We start from the raw sequence: 15,095 nt of genomic DNA on the forward strand, positions 1-15,095 counted from the left end.
GGCCGGACTTAATGATGAAGAGATGGCCCTCATCATCAAAAGATTCAAGACGGCGCTTAAGGGTCGCAAGGGACAGCCAAGCAAGACCAAAGCCAAGGGGAAGCGCTCATGCTTCAAATGCGGTAAGCTTGGTCATTTTATTGCTAACTGTCCCGACAATGATAGTGATCAGGAACAAGGGAACAAGAGGGAGAAGAAGAAGAAGTATAAGAAGGCAAAAGGCGAGGCGCATCTAGGCAAGGAGTGGGATTTGGATTGCTCCTCTTCCGACTCTGACAATGAGGGACTCGCTGCCACCGCCTTCAACAAATCGGCCCTCTTTCCAAACGAGCGTCACACATGCCTTATGGCAAGAGAGAAGAAGGTTTATGCATCCGGGGGTTCAAGCTGGATTATCGACAGCGGATGCACAAACCATATGACGGGGGAGAAGAAGATGTTCACCTCCTACGTCAAGAATAAGGATTCCCAAGATTCAATCATATTCGGTGATGGGAACCAAGGCAAGGTGAAAGGTTTAGGCAAGATTGCAATATCAAATGAGCATTCTATCTCTAATGTGTTTTTAGTGGAGAGTCTTGGATATAATTTACTATCTGTTAGTCAATTATGTAATATGGGATATAACTGTTTATTTACAAATGTAGATGTGTCTGTCTTTAGGAGATGTGATGGTTCACTAGCTTTTAAGGGTGTGCTAGACGGCAAACTTTACTTAGTTGATTTTGCAAAAGAAGAGGCCGGTCTAGATGCATGCTTAATGGCTAAGACTTGCATGGGCTGGTTATGGCATCGCCGCTTAGCACATGTGGGGATGAAGAACCTCCACAAGCTTCTAAAGGGAGAACACGTGATAGGTCTAACCAATGTTCATTTCGAAAAAGATAGACCTTGTGCAGCTTGTCAAGCAGGTAAACAAGTGGGAGGAGCACATCACAGCAAGAATGTGATGACCACGTCAAGACCTCTGGAGCTGCTGCATATGGACCTCTTCGGACCCGTCGCCTATCTGAGCATAGGAGGAAGTAAGTATGGTCTAGTTATTGTTGATGACTTTTCCCGCTTCACTTGGGTGTTCTTTTTGCAGGATAAGTCTGAAACCCAAGGGACCCTCAAGCGCTTCCTCAGGAGAGCTCAAAATGAGTTTGAGCTCAAGGTAAAGAAGATAAGGAGCGACAACGGGTCCGAATTCAAGAATCTTCAAGTGGAGGAGTTCCTTGAGGAGGAGGGGATCAAGCACAAGTTCTCCGCTCCCTACACACCTCAGCAAAATGGTGTGGTAGAGAGGAAGAACAGGACGCTCATAGATATGGCGAGGACTATGCTTGGAGAGTTCAAGACCCCCGAGTGCTTTTGGTCGGAAGCCGTGAACACGGCTTGCCACGCCATCAACAGGGTCTACCTTCACCGCCTCCTCAAGAAGACCTCATACGAGCTGCTAACTGGTAACAAACCCAATGTATCGTACTTTCGTGTATTTGGGAGTAAATGCTACATTCTAGTGAAGAAGGGTAGGAATTCCAAATTTGCTCCCAAAGCTGTAGAAGGGTTTTTATTAGGTTATGATTCAAATACAAAGGCGTATAGGGTCTTCAACAAATCATCGGGATTGGTTGAAGTCTCTAGCGACATTGTATTTGATGAGACTAATGGCTCTCCAAGAGAGCAAGTTGTTGATCTTGATGATGTAGATGAAGAAGACGTTCCAACGGCCGCAATACGCACCATGGCGATTGGAGATGTACGGCCTCAGGAACAACTAGAGCAAGATCAACCGTCTTCCTCAACTATGGTGCATCCCCCAACTCAAGATGACGAACAGATACCTCAAGTGGAGGCGCATGATCAAGGGGGAGCACAGGATGATCAAGTTGAAGAGGAAGAAGCACCTCAAGCACCTCCAACCCAAGTTCGAGCGACGATTCAAAGGGATCATCCCGTCGACCAGATATTGGGTGATATTAGCAAGGGAGTAACTACTCGTTCAAGATTAGTTAATTTTTATGAGCATTACTCTTTTGTCTCTTCTATTGAGCCTTTCAGGGTAGAAGAGGCCTTGCTAGATCCGGACTGGGTGTTGGCCATGCAGGAGGAACTCAACAATTTCAAGCGCAATGAAGTTTGGACACTGGTGCCTCGCCCCAAGCAAAATGTTGTGGGAACCAAGTGGGTGTTCCGCAACAAACAGGACGAGCACGGGGTGGTGACGAGGAACAAGGCTCGACTTGTGGCAAAAGGTTATGCCCAAGTCGCAGGTTTGGACTTTGAGGAGACTTTTGCTCCTGTGGCTAGGCTAGAATCAATTCGTATCTTGCTAGCATATGCTGCTCACCATTCTTTCAGGTTGTACCAAATGGATGTGAAGAGCGCTTTCCTCAACGGGCCGATCAAGGAGGAGGTGTACGTGGAGCAACCCCCTGGCTTTGAGGATGAACGGTACCCCGACCACGTGTGTAAGCTCTCTAAGGCGCTCTATGGACTTAAGCAAGCCCCAAGAGCATGGTATGAATGCCTTAGAGACTTTTTAATTGCTAATGCTTTTCAAGGTTGGGAAAGCCGATCCAACTCTTTTTACTAAGACTTGCGATGGTGATCTTTTTGTGTGCCAAATTTATGTCGATGACATAATATTTGGTTCTACTAATCAAAAGTCTTGTGAAGAGTTTAGCAGGGTGATGACGCAGAAATTCGAGATGTCGATGATGGGCGAGTTGAACTACTTCCTTGGGTTCCAAGTGAAGCAACTCAAGGACGGCACTTTCATCTCCCAAACGAAGTACACGCAAGACTTGCTAAAGCGGTTTGGGATGAAGGACGCCAAGCCCGCAAAGACGCCGATGGGAACTGACGGACACACCGACCTCAACAAAGGTGGTAAGTCCGTTGATCAAAAAGCATACCGGTCCATGATAGGTTCTCTGCTTTATCTATGTGCTAGTAGACCGGATATTATGCTTAGTGTATGCATGTGTGCTAGATTTCAATCCGATCCTAAGGAGTGTCACTTAGTGGCTGTGAAGCGAAATTCTTCGATATTTAGTCGCTACGCCTTGATTCGGGATCTGGTATCCAAAGGGGTCTAACTTTGACTTGATTGGGTACTCAGATTCCGACTATGCTGGATGTAAGGTCGATAGGAAGAGTACATCGGGGACGTGCCAATTCTTAGGAAGGTCCATGGTGTCATGGAACTCTAAGAAACAAACCTCCGTTGCCCTATCCACCGCTGAGGCCGAGTACGTTGCCGCAGGACAGTGTTGCGCGCAACTACTTTGGATGAGGCAAACCCTCCAGGACTTTGGCTATAATCTGAGCAAAGTCCCACTCCTATGTGATAATGAGAGTGCTATCCGAATAGCGGAAAATCCTGTTGAGCACAGCCGCACAAAGCACATTGACATCCGGCATCACTTTTTGAGAGACCACCAGCAAAAGGGAGATATCAAAGTGTTTCATGTTAGCACCGAGAACCAGCTAGCCGATATCTTTACCAAGCCTCTAGATGAGAAGACCTTTTGCAGGCTGCGTAGTGAGCTCAATATCTTAGATTCGCGGAACTTGGATTGAAATGTAGCATACATGTGTTTATGCCTTTGATCATGTTCATTCTGCATTTTGTTGCTTATTGTGGTGCTCAAGTTGTACAAACACTCCCTGGACCTCACAAGTCCTGTTTGCAAGTAATGCACATATTTAGGGGGAGTTGTGCTACAACTTGACCCTTTGAGACTAACCATGTACTTGAGTTTGGTTGTTTTAGTCTCCAAGGAAAATTGAAAGGGAAAAGGTGGACTTGGACCATGCAAGACTTCCACTGCACTCCGATGAAAAGAGTAACTTCTCCAAGTTCATCTTTATACTCTTATTGCATTTGTGTTCTCTTTTGATGATTTTGGTGAGGCAATGGGGTTCTAGGGCCAAGATTGATCCCGTTTTGGTGCTTGATGCCAAAGGGGGAGAAAATAAAGGCCAAAGCAATAGATGGATCAGCTACCACTTGAGAAATTTTGAAAATAGTAGATTAGAGCTTTTGGTTTGTCAAAACTCTTTTATTGTCTCTTATGTCAAAAGTTGGCCTCTTGTGGGGAGAAGTGTTGATTATGGGAAAAAGGGGGAGTTTTTGAAATCCTTGATCAAATTTCTTTGGAAAACCTCTCTTTATGTCTCTACAAGTGGTTTTGACTTAGAGATAGGAATTTGAGTTTGATTTGCAAAAACAAACCAAGTGGTGGCATAGAGTGATCCATATATGTCAAATTTGAATCAAAACAACTTTGAGTTCTTAGTTGAATTGATTTTGTACTTGTTCTACTTGCTTTATGTTGTGTTGGCATAAATCACCAAAAAGGGGGAGATTGAAAGGGAAATGTGCCCTTGGGCCATTTCTATGTATTTTGGTGATTTAGTGTCCAACACAGGTGCCTAATTGTAAAATGGTGGACAAAGTACAAATCAAGGATAAAGGTACGTTTCTCAGACTTAGTACATTGTTTTATGGACTAATGTATTGTGTCTAAGTGCTGGAAACAGAAAAAATCGAGTTGGAGAAGAGATGGCTCGAACAGCCAAAGTCTGCCCAGTCTGGGTGCACCGGACTGTCCGGTGGTGCACCGGACAGTGTCCGGTGCGCCAGGCTGGCTTGGGTAAAGTGGCTGCTCTCGGGACTTCGACGGCGGTGTACGGCTAAAATTCACCGGACTGTCCGGTGTGCACCGGACTGTCCGGTGTGCACCGGACTGTCCGGTGGGCCGCTCACAGGCGAACTCGTCGCTCTCGGGAAACCATCAACGGCGTACGGCTAAAATTCACCGGACTGTCCGGTGTGCACCGGACTGTCCGGTGAGCCAACGGTCGGCCGGGCAAACGGTCGGCCGCGCAATCTGCGCGGGACACGTGGCCGAGGCAACGGCTAGAAGAAGGCACCGGACTGTCCGGTGTGCACCGGACATGTCAAGTGCACCAACGGCTCCCAGGCTGCCAACGGTCGACTGCGCTGTTTATGGAAAGAAATCGGGCACCGGACATGTCCGGTGCGCCAGTCGACAGAAGGCAAGATCAGCCTTCCAAGATTGCTCTCAACGGCTCCTAGCTGCCTTGGGGCTATAAAAGGGACCCCTAGGCGCATGGAGGAGAACACCAAGTATTCCTACAACATTCCTAAGCACCAAGACATCGATTTCGCGCATTCGTTTCATTGTGATAGCATATAGAGCTCTAGTGGAGTTGTGAACTCATTGAGTCGTGTTGCGAGCTCTTGTTGCGACTTGTGTGCGTGTTGACACTTTGATTCTTGTGTCTTGTGTGTGTTGCTAATCCCTCCCTTGCTCCGTGTTCTTTGTGAATTTCAAGTGTAAGGGCGAGAGGCTCCAAATTTGTGGAGATTCCTCGCAATCGGGATTGAGTAAAGCAAACAAAACACTGTGGTATTCAAGTGGGTCTTTGGACCGCTTGAGAGGGGTTGATTGCAACCCTCGTCCGTTGGGACGCCACAACGTGGAGTAGGCAAGCGTTGGTCTTGGCCGAACCACGGGATAACCACCGTGCCATCTCTGTGATTGATCTTTGTTGGTTATTGTGTTTTGTTGAGGATTCCTCTTTAGCCACTTGGCAATTATTGTGCTAACAATTAACCAAGCTTTGTGGCTTAAGTTTTGAAGTGTCACAGGATCACCTATTCACCCCCCCCCCCTCTAGGTGGTCTCAATACCTCACTCATCACCTTTCGCAAAAAGTAACTCTCGCTCGGATAAAGCGATTCTGCTACCGACGAACAAGTCCTGATGCTCGAAACAAGAGGAAAGAAAACGTAGCTTTATAATCCAAACGCTAAATATGTTTAGGCCTCAGCAGCCGCAGAAAACATACGCATACTTCAGACAAACTGTTCCTGCAAGAATCAGGCATCGACAGGGGGAGGAGCGGCGCCCTCGGCGTCGTTTCCACCCTCGGCGGAATCCGGCCTAGCCTCAGACGGCGACTCGAGCAGGAGGATCTCCACCTCAAAGGAGGACACCAGCGCCGCGCTTGGGCCCGTGACAGCCGCGTCAAGCCTCTGGACCTCGGCTAAGGCAGCCTCATCTTCGTCGGGTAAGCAGTACCCCTCGCTGACCCCCTCCAGATCCACGTCATAGTGAGAAGCGAGCATGGCGAAGGCCCGCCTAACGCCGTGGTGCAGCGCCCCGCGGAGTCTGCCGCGCACATGGCCGCCCAAGGCCCACAGGTGACTCTGGGGGGAGCTACCCGAAGGGACGTCATCAAGGCCGAAGGCCCAGCAAAAGGTCGAGATAGCCTCAAACATGGCCACGCGGTCGGCCTCTTTCTGCTCAGCCGCCTGGGCAAGCGCCTTGCAATTCTTGACGGACTCGCTAAGAGCCGTCTCCAACCCTACAGACAGCCAAACAAAATTCTTCAGACACGAGGTGAAGAATGAAGCTAAAATTAAAGCTACAAAGTGGGCGACACATACCTTCGGTCTGAGCAGACGCCTCGGCTAGCCGCCCCGTAGCCTCAGCCAGCTGACCCCTAAGGGCCTCAGCCCGGCTCACAGCCTCGGTAGCTTGGCTCCGAGATTGCTCTCGTTCACCGATGACCTGGCCGAGCTCCAGCCGCCGCTGCTGCATCTCCTCGGCCTGGGAAGCCACCTGCTCCCGGGCCGACGAAGCCTCAGCCCGTGCTAACGCCGCCTCTGTCCGCGCCGCCGCTGCCTCCGACTTTAGCTCATCATAGAGCAGCTGAAGGTCCACCACCTCGGTGCTCTGTTGGGCAAGGCGCTCATTGGCCTCGGCAAGCACGGCCCTCTGGGACCGCAGCGAATCCCAGACGTCTCTCTCGCAGCGGAGGAACAGCGACTTGGCGGTGCTCACGTCCGCAAGGTCCTGAGGAAGGAAAACAGGGTATTACAATGAGTGCCCTGGTCACGCAAGGTCTACGCCTAAATCCTTACCTGGAAGACCTTGGAAACGTCCCTGGAAAGGGTCTCCATGGCCGACCGAAGCGACCTCGTCGCCGCCTCGATATACTCACGGAAATTATCCCGAGTCCTCTCCTCTAGCTCATCATCGAGGGAGAGGAGGGGCTCCGAGTCCGAGGTGGCGCGGCTCCAGAACAGGAGCGGCCGTCCACACCACTCATCGAGGTTGAGCCGCGCGGAGATAAGGCCGCTGCTCCCCAAGATGGGCCACGGTTTTGCACGCCCCTCGACCAAGGTGTCGTGTCCCCCAGCAGCCAATGCCTCGAGGTACCGCTGCGATCGACGTGCTGGTCCTCTCCTCGGCTAAGGAAGCAGGCCTCCGATCGCCGACCTCGGCAACGGCGGCCACCTTCTCCTCATGGCCGAGAACGGGGAGGTCGGGGATGACCATGAGCGGCGGCGCCTCAGCCATCCCGACATCAGCTGCGACGGACGGCTCCGCGGATGAATCAGCAACGCCCCCAGCGGGAGTCGATGCCGGCACCGGCAACAAGTCAGCCGGGCTCGAGGTCGCGGCCGCCCCGACAGAGGAGTCAGCATGGGAGGCTTGCACCATGGCAACTCGTGTTGCCTAGGCCCCCCGCTCGAGGGCGCCTTGTGCGAAGGCCAGCCAACCGGCATGGCACGCCGCGACACCAGCTGCGGAGGCCAGCCCCGTCTTAAGGGCCTTCCTGGGGGCCAGACCAGCCGAGCCCTGTCTCCGCTTGCTGAAAGAAAGAGAAAGAGAGCAAGATCAAGACACACAGGAAAAAAACCAAAACAGAGGTATTCTCAGATACTTACCCGCTCCGGACCAAGGCCAGCCGTGCCTGCGGGGAGGCCCCTCGGGCCCCAGTCCCCGAAGGCGCTACCGAGGGTTGCCCCGACGCCGGCTTCGATGCCACTTCCGCCTCGGACGCCCGAGGCGCTGAAGGGGCGGCCTGCCCAGGTGTTGTCACGGCCAGGGGACCAACCTCCTGTACAGCCAGCGCGGGCACTTGCTCTAGAAGTGCAGGCAGATCGGCCTGACTCCCCGGAGTTGCCCCCGTTACCTCGGCCAAAAGGTCAAGTACCCCCTCGGCCTACCTCCGCTCCTCGGACTAGGACCTCGGTGTCCCGGCCCCAGGCACTGATGGTGCTAGCCCACTAGGAGGCTGGCTCGACGACCCCTGGCCCAGCCTCGGGTCCGTGCTGAGGCCAAGTCGGGCTGCCATGTCATCGTCCTCGTCATCATCATCATCGTCGTCGTCATCGTCGTCGCCAGGCGTCTCCGGCGACGGCTCCCTCGGGAGCCCGTCCCTCGCCTGCCTCCGACGAAGCTTCTCCAAGGCATCCCGAGCCCGCATCCGCTTGCGAGCCCGGGCTTTTTTTGCGTCCTTCTTCTCCTTTTCCTTCTCTGCGGCGATCCTCCGCGCGGCTCGGCCCACCGCGTCCTCCAGGACCGGTGGCCAGACGGGTTTATAAATCCTCAACCCCTGGGGACGAACAAAAATCCCAATGGTAAGGATCAAAGGCATAAAAAACTCGGCGCAAAATAGAAGAAGGATCGGACACTTACCAGGGGCACATACCCATGGTCGGGTCGCATCGCGGGTTGGGTGAGGGCGCCAGCGTCCTGCTTCCCTACCGTACCTGCTACCCGCTTGAGGAGGTCGTCGGCGGAGAGGGAGGTCGAGGACATCTGCGAGCCCTCCAAATCGACCCCCGGCTTCATCTCTGCAAGCCGCAATGGCCGCTCTGCCAAAGGGAGCACCCTCTGGCGATGGATAGCAGCGACGACCCCTGCAGCGGTAAGGCCCCCATCTCGTAACTTCTGCAAGGCCTGCAGAATAGGCTGGAGCTTCTCCTGTTTCTCGCGCGTGGCCCCCCAGCGCTAGTTAACACCGGCGGCGGTCACCACTCGTTGAGAAAACAGCGGAAGCCTCCCATCGTCGTTACGGAGATAAAACCACTGGTTCTGCCACCCCTTGTTCGAAGAAGCAAGGGAGGCAGGGATGTACTGCTACGCGCGGCCCGGCCTCAGCTGGAGGGTGCAGCCACCGGCCCACACCGCCATATGGACCTTCTTTGCCTCCATCGTCATGGCAAAGAACTCCGCGGAGAAAAGATGGAGCCACAGATCCCAGTGAGGGTCAATCGCCAAAAAACCCTCGCAAACCGCCGCAAAGATAGCCGCTTGCGCAATAGAGTTGGGGTTGAGGTTGTGCAGCTCCACCTCGTAGTAGTGCAGGAGCACCCGCATGAAGCGGCTCGCTGGCACGCCAAACCCCTGCTCGTGGAAGGGGATAAAGCTGACCACGTACCCTGGCGGCGGAGTCGGGCCGACCCCGCTCCCGGGGGCCATCCACTCCAGCTGCGGCTCGCCGGAGAGGGGACACAGCAAACCATCAGCGACAAGGGCCTCCAGGTCCCCAACAGAAATGGTAGAGAAAGGCCATGGGTCGCGCGGCAGAACAACGGTCACCTTGTCAGCCATCGCCGAACGGAAGCGGTGGCGGCGGAGGGGATGAGGCGCGCGATTTTCTTTTCTCTGGCTATTCTCTTAGGTTGCGGAAACCGAAGCAGAAGGCAAGCACAAACGGCAGGGTAAAGAACCACCGCCGGCCCCTCTTCCAGGTATATAAAGGCCTGGGCGAGGTCCATTCAAAACTTCACCCGAACCCACCGCGAAATTCAAACCCGAAGGAGAAACGGTCTTTCCGTTCCTCGAACGACTCGCGCACGCGCAACAGACGCCCCGCGAATCGCCCGTCCCGTTGCATTAACTCCTTGGCAGAGCAAGCGACACCTTTGGCAGGCGAAGCGGGCGACGTTTCACCTCCGTCATGATGACCGCGTCAAAAAAGGTGCGCCATGTTATTTAAATTCATATCCTTTTCCGTTTCCTCTCTCTCTCTTGCCACAGGGACTGGGAAAGGGGATATTTCAAAAAGGATCCTTCTCCGCGAAGGAAACGGGCCCCCAAGTCCTCCTACTGATCAGGGGTTCAAAGGTTGCACCCTGCGGGGTCCAGCAACCGCCCCGGAGCACTCGGGCTCCCGAGCCCTCCTACTGATTAGGGGTTCGAAGGTTGCGCCCTGTGGGGTCCAGCAGCCGCCCCAGAGCACTCGGGCCCTGGAGCCCTCCTACTGATAAGGGGTTCGAAGGTTGCGCCCTGCGGGGTCCAGCAACCGCCCCAGAGCACTCGGGCTCCCGAGCCCTCCTACTGATCAGGGGTTCGAAGGGTGCGCCCTGCGGGGTCCAGCAACCGCCCCAGAGCACTCGGGCCCTCGAGTCCTACTGATCAGGGGTTCGAAGGTTGCGCCCTGCGGGGTCCAGCAACCGCCCTAAAGCACTCGGGCTCCCGAGCCCTCCTACTGATCAGGGGTTCGAAGGTTGCACCCTGCGGGGTCCAGCAACCGCCCCAAAGCACTCGGGCCCCTGAGTCCTCCTACTGATTAGGGGTTCGAAGGTTGCGCTCTGTGGGGTCCAGCAACCGCCCTAGAGCACTCGGGCTCCGTGCCCATTACTGATGAGGGGTTCGAAGGCTGGCCCCTCGGAAGGGTTTGACAGCCGCCCCAGAGCACTCAGGCTCCGCGCCCATTACTGATCAGGGGTTCGAAGGCTGGCCCCTCGGAAGGGTTCGACAGCCGCCCTAGAGCACGCAGAGTGAGGGATGACCCTGGGTACGTTCGTTACATGGCCGAGGCTCAGGCTACGCTCCCGAGGTACCCTAGGACATTTCTGAGACCAGCGGGAACGATTTGTAATGGAATCCCACTGGAGGGAGGCACCGAGCCCTCGGACCCTATCGAAATGGGTCCGGGTCCAGCAAATCCCCTGCAGGTACTTTTGGAGTGCGCCTCTGGGCCACTAGTCGACCCTTAACGAATGGGGCACGGGAGTCCACTCGGATCACCCGTTAGCAACTCACTGGAAACACCATGATTGGTGCCCTCCGAGGGTAACGTGGCGCTTTCCCCCTTCCTCCTTGCGAAAAGGCGACGAAAGGGGCGTATAATAAAAGTCGAGACAGTCCTTGATCGTCCTCTCGCTCCGTGCAGAGGCTCGGGGGCTGCCCTCGCACCCGGCTGCGGCCAAAACTGTTGACAACGTCAACAAACTAGCTCAAAAAACTCGGAGCCTAATCATGCACCTGGGCTGCGGCCAGGCCGCATGAGGGAACAACCAGGCCGACTGAGGCATCACAGCAAGAATTAAGACCTCAGAGGAGTCAAACCACTCCTCCAAGGCCTCGGGGGCTACACCCGGTAGGTACGCTCGCGCGCACCCACCGGAACAAAACATAACCGAGAAAGGTTGGTCCCCTCGCAGAAATCCGGCGGAACCTCCAAGCGAGTGCCTACACTCCCTTCGAGGCTCGGGTGCTACTGTCGGGTATCGTAATTAGGGGTACCCCCAACACTCCTAAACACGGCTGGTGAACACCTTCAGAACGAACCATATAGACTGACAGTTCGGGTCAAAGTCAAAGCTTCGTCTACCAAGGGACGCGATCTCGCCTCGTCCGAGCCTGGCCTTGGGCGGGAACAGTAGTCCCGGACGAATTCACGTCTCGCCCGAGGGTCTCCTCAGGCAGTGAGCACACCCTCGGCTCAGCCAAAGGCAAGCCTTATCGTGCAAGCGACCTTGGCCAAATCGCCTTACCGGCCGACCGTATTGCATGCGCATTTAATGCTGGAATCGCTTGACACCTTATCCTAACATGCGTGCCTCAGTCGGCAAGGTCGAAGTGACTGCAGTCACTTCGCCCTTTCACTGACCGATCTGACAGGAAAACAGCGCCGCTCGCCCCGCTCCGGCTGCTGTGCCAACCACCCGGGTGAAACCAACAACAGCCAAGTTCAGCCCCGGGCGCAACAGGAAGCTCCGCCTCGCCCGACCTCAGGCCTCGGCCTCAGCCTCAGCCTCGGGAGGATATCTCCGCCTCGACCGACCCCAGGGCTTGGCCTCAGCCTCGGCCTCGGGAAGAGTCACGTCCTCACCCGACCCTGGTCCTCGGCCTCAGAGGAGCCGCCGCCTCGCCCGACCTTGGGCTCAGATCGACCGTGCCACAAGGGATACATCATTACCCTACTCCTAGCTAGCTCAGGCTACGAAGGAACAAGACCGACGTCCAATCTAGCTTACCCCGGTAACAGGCAATGATGGCTCCCCGCGTGCGTCCATGACGTCGGTGGTTCTCAAGCCCCCTACGGAAGCAAGGAGACGTCAGCAGGATCCATGCAACGCTAACAGCTGTGCTTCTACAGGGCTCATGCACTTCTCCAACGGACACGTTAACACATACATAGCGACCATGCACTTCCCCACTGGCCACGTAGCACATAGCTACACCCCATTGTACAGCTGGGCCATCTCCTTATGTCTATAAAAGGGGATGTCCAGGAGAAAAGGGGGGCACGACAAAAGGGACGGGAGAAGACGAGCAGGGCCAGACCCTCTCTCTCTCGTACTCGCTCTCTCACAATGCTTGTAACCCCTACTACGAGCACCCTGGTGCAGGATAATACAAGGCTCATTCCCCCCTTGTGTTCCATCTCGCACCAACCCATCTGGGTAGGGACACGTAGCGACAAATTTACTAGTCGGTCCAGGGATCCCCGGGTCCGAAACGTCGACAAAAATACTGACTGATGTGATATATTATTAAATGTGTATAAAACCATCGTGAAAACTATCCTAGTGAATAACGTAAGAGTAAAGTTAATAATATAGGTAATGGTGAGCTTTATGATGTTGTCGTATCATATATATATATATATATATATATATATATATATATATATATATATATATATATATATATATATATATATATATATATATATATATATATATATATATATATATATATATATATATATTAGGAGCTCTGGGCTTCCAATAACTAGAGGAAGCCTAGGTCGGACGGTGCAATCCGGTCGAGCCGGACCACATCCGGACGTCTATAAAACAGGACCCGGAGTGCTAGGGTTCAGTTTTTTACGCTCCACCCTGATTCATTAGCGACGCCGCGTGCGACGACGGCGGTTGCCCCAGAGCGTGCGCATCGGTGGACCCCCAGCCGGTGGCCGCAACTCCATGACCTCGACGCGCGGTGGCGGAGGTTACTGGATCTGGAGTAGTGGCGGCGGTTCCCAGATCGGTGGCGGTGGCTCCCCGATCCAAAGGGCGAGCGACAGCGGGGCCCTTGTGTGGGCAAGCGGCGGCGTCCCCGAGGTCCTGAGGAGGCGGCACTTCCAAGGCCGGCGAGCAAGCGACGCCCGTCGACGTGCGAGTAGCGACGGCGACGCATGAGGCGCGATGTTCGAGCAAGCGGCCTCACGGAAGGCCCGAGATGCGTGCAGCGATGATCGCGTGTGACATCCTCCGATCCGGCGCAGTTTTCTTTTTGATTATTGTGTTTTATGCCTACCACATGTATTATTTACGCCAAAAACTGTACGATTTTATGCTTAAACACGGAGTTCATATATCAGTTTACTGCATGCACATTGGAAAGGCAATTTCTTGATTTATGTTGTTCGTAATTTGCGCGCATGCAATGGAAACTCCCACGATTTTTGCCATAATTTTTGGATCTGTATAAAAATAGAAACCGCATGCATGCGGCTGCCATGTTTTTGGATCTGTCATAAAAATAGGATAGTAATAACAACCTACTAGAGCTATCAACCTCTCATATTGACTCAATATTCACTCTTATAATTGAGGGATTTTATGCTCAAAACTTAAGGTTTTTACGCTCCACCCGGAGATGCGTTCACCAGTGAACAACATGCCAGATTTTTTACGCAGTGTAACGAATTACATAAATACCTACACCGTATAGTATAATTTGTATCAGTATATATCATAAACTAGTTCTAATGCGTTTAGCTGCATGGCTGTTGGAGGGATCCTATATTTACGAAGAAAATAAAACATTAAATGCGATTTTTTGTTTCTATGTATGCAGTTTATTTCCTTTCATTGCATATTCTTTCCATCGTAAATTCGTGTGCATGCAGTTGGTAATAGATTTTTACGCAGTATACCGAATTGCATAATTATCTACATAGTGTGGCATATTTAGTATCAGTATATATCATAAAATGGTCATTACGAGTCTAGCTGCATGGCTGTTGCAGCGATCCTAAATTTATGGAGGAAATAAAGCATTTAAAATAGAAATCGTCGCACATATCTTTCCTAAATTAACGCGCATGCAAGGGAACGTGTTTGACTCATGCATGTATTTTGTCATAATTTTTGGATCTGTATAACCGCATGTATGCGGCTGCCATGTTTTTCGGATCTGCCATAAAAATAGGATCGTAATAACAACCTACTAGAGCTATCAACATCTTACATTGGCTCGGTATTTACGCTTATAATTAAAGGATTTTATGCTCAAAACTTAAGGTTATTACGCTCCAATCCGGAGATACGTCCACCAGTGAATAACATGCCATATTTTTTACGTAGTGTAACGAATTGCATAAATAACTACACCATGTAGTATAATTTGTATCAATATATATCATAAACTAGATCTAATGTGTTTAGCTGCATGGCTGTTGGAGGGATTCTATATTTATGAAGCAAATAAAACATTAAATACGATTTTTTGTTTCTATGTGTGCAATTCATTTCCTTTTATTGCACATTATTTTCATCATAAATTCGTGTGCATACAGCTGGTAACAGATTTTTACGCAGTATACCGAATTGCAAAATTATCTACACAGGGTAGCATATTTAGTGGCAGTATATATCATAAAATGGTCCTTACAAGTCTAGTTGCATGGCTGTTGCAGCGATCCTAAATTTATGGAGGAAATAAAGCATTTAAAAATAGAAACCGCCACAATATTTCCTAAATTTATGCGCATGCAAGGGGACGTGTTTGACTCATGCATGCATTCCTTTTTTGCGCGCACAGACGTGGGCGCGGGTGGTGCAACCGACAGTCTGGTCCAGTCGGTGCGCTGGGTTGAACCAGGTTGCAGTGATGATCGGCCTGGGCTTCCTTTAACTATTGGAAGCCCAGGGCTCCCGTTATACCTACCCTATATATATATATATGCACCTGGGTGCATTCTCTATATTGAATGCACCCAGGTGCAATAACACCCCGAGCACGTCTCCCCATAAGAGCACG

The sequence above is a fragment of the Zea mays genome, chromosome 1 (assembly GCF_902167145.1).
Source record: "Zea mays cultivar B73 chromosome 1, Zm-B73-REFERENCE-NAM-5.0, whole genome shotgun sequence".
NCBI lineage: Eukaryota > Viridiplantae > Streptophyta > Magnoliopsida > Poales > Poaceae > Zea > Zea mays.